Genomic DNA, 2,481 nt, shown 5'->3' on the forward strand with positions numbered 1-2,481 from the left:
ATACATTATGTTTTTGTGTGTCCATTTTCTGAACGCCATATGTTTTTTATTTTTCTGCCGATCGTCTTGTGCAGGGGCTCGTTTTTTGCAGAAAGAGTTGAGGTTTTTATTGGTACCATTTTTGGGTACATAGGATTTTTTGATCATTCATTATTACACTTTATGGGGCAAGGTGACCAAAAAATTGGCTGTTTTGGAACAGTTTTTATTTATTTCTTTTTGCAGAGTTTATCTGAGGGGTTAGGTCATGTGACAGTTTTATAGAGCAGATCGTTACGGACGTGGTAATACCTAATATGTATACTTTTTCTTATTTATTTAAGTTTTACACAATAATAGCATTTCTGAAACCAAAAAAATTATGTTTTAGTGTCTCCATAGTCTGAGAGCCATAGCTTTTTTATTTTTTGGGAGATTGTCTTAAATAGGGTATCATTTTTTGCGGGATGAGGTGACGGTTTGATACTATTTTGGGGTCATAAGCCTTTTTGATCGCTTGCTGTTGCACTTTTTGTGATGTAAGGTGACAAAAATGGTTTTTTTGGCACATTATTATTTTTTTTACGGTGTTCACCTGAGGGGTTAGGTCATGTGATATTTTTATCGAGCAGGTTATTACGGATGTGGCGATACCTAATATGTACACTTTCACTTTAACACAATAGCATATTTGAAATAAAAAAATTATGTTTTAGTGTCTCAATGTTCTAAGAACTTTTTTTTTTTTTTTTGCGATTTTCTTATGTAGGGCCTCATTTTTTGGGGGATGAGGTGACGGTTTTATTGGTACCATTTTGTTTGATATGCACTTTTTTGATCGCTTGGTGTTGCACTTTTTGTGATGTAAGGTGACAAAAATGGCTTTTTTTACACAGTTTTTATTAAAAAATGTTATGGTGTTTATCGGACGGGGTCTATCATGTGATATATTTATAGAGACGGTCGTTACGGACACGGTGATACCTAATATGTTTATTTTTATTTTTTCATTTTTTTTATAGGAAAAGGCAATTTATTTTTTTCATTTTACATTTTTATTTATTTATTTTTACTTTTATTATTTTCACTTTTTTTTTTATCAAGTCCCTCTTAAATCTTGAAGATCCAGTGGGGCTGATGGCTGTACTATACTTTGCAATGCTCTTGCATTTTCAAAGTATAATTGTCACTGATGTTGCAGATAGCTGGAAGTTATGAATAAACGTCTGACTGGCTTGATCCCAAACTAAGGAGGATATAGGTGACCCCTATAAAACCCTAAGAGCTCACCCTGACTGCTAAGCACATACAAGGGTCTCAAAGGTAGACGATTGTATGCCCCCGTACCTTGACTGTTTGACACCTGAAAACCCTATAATAGTGAGGGGACACGACCACTGGCTCCCTGCACTTTATACGGAGGGAGTCAGGTTCACCTAGAATCAAGCCAGCAAGGAAACACAATACATGAAAGGACTTATCTGAACAAGCAGTGGCAGAAGCCTCCAGCAGTGAACACTTCAATCCAGGACGTAGTATAAACCGCAAAGTGAGGCAGTATGGGAGGGAATATAAAGGAAAGAGGATTAGTCTAAATAGGTGACACCTGGGAGAAGAAAATGAGATGGGAAAGTGAAACCAAAGCAAAGAACATCATGCAAGAGGTAGAGAAGGACGTCTGTCAGACCTTCTCACAGAAGTGGCGGCGACAATAATACTATCAGATGCCCTGTAGGTGGCAACACTGGACGCTTTTGCAAAGTGTCCAGTTGCCATGGCAACCATCAGGCGCTGCCATCGCAGCGTGGCAGCCCCAATGGTGGAGAGAGGGAGCCCCCTCCCTCTATTAACACCATGGATGCTGCTGCATCTATGGGGTTACAGCAGAGTGTCAGCATAGAGATGACACTCTCTGCTGATGGCGGCGGCTCAGGAATGGAGCCGCCGCCATCACACACAGCAGCGGGACCGCATTGGAGGCAGGGGGCAGCCTTGAAAAGGGGGGTGGGGGGGTACGGCCAGCATTGAGGGAGGCTGAGGCAGCGCAAATGGGGCCAGGAGGAATGTATGGGGAGGGGGCGGACCGCATCAGGGCAGGCTGCAGGAATGTGGATGGGAGCGGGGGGAACTTCATAAGGGGCAGGCGGGGACAAGGGGGGGCTTGGAGGCGCACAGATCGGGGGGCACAGATCGGGGAGGCACGAGGACACTACCTGATTTCAGGCTCTGATCTGCAGAGCGCAGATCAGAGCCTGAAACCGGCATTTTTTCACTGCCGCGATCCGATTGGTTAGTCTGCACAGACTAACCAATCGGATCGATTGCCGACAAGGGGCCACTCTGATTGGTCCCTTGCCGACATTACTGAACTGTATGCTGTCCGTGACAGCAGCAGGACAGGGGCAGAAGCTTTAATCCAAGCGCTTTACAGCACTTGGATTAAAGAGCTGGCTTGACGTTTATACACGTGGTAGCTGCACGGGGCATGTGCAAATATCACGT

At 43.3% G+C, this 2,481-nt stretch overlaps 1 non-coding gene across 1 annotated transcript; it reads right to left on the reverse strand.

Moving 5' to 3' along the window:
• Positions 1 to 1,850: 1,850 nt before the first annotated feature.
• Positions 1,851 to 1,936, reverse strand: LOC121000206. The gene has a single exon (XR_005778831.1). It is a non-coding gene; the product is annotated as a small nucleolar RNA SNORD71 (small nucleolar RNA).
• Positions 1,937 to 2,481: the final 545 nt, after the last annotated feature.

Source organism: Bufo bufo, chromosome 4 (genome assembly GCF_905171765.1).
Source record: "Bufo bufo chromosome 4, aBufBuf1.1, whole genome shotgun sequence".
Classification (NCBI taxonomy): domain Eukaryota; kingdom Metazoa; phylum Chordata; class Amphibia; order Anura; family Bufonidae; genus Bufo; species Bufo bufo.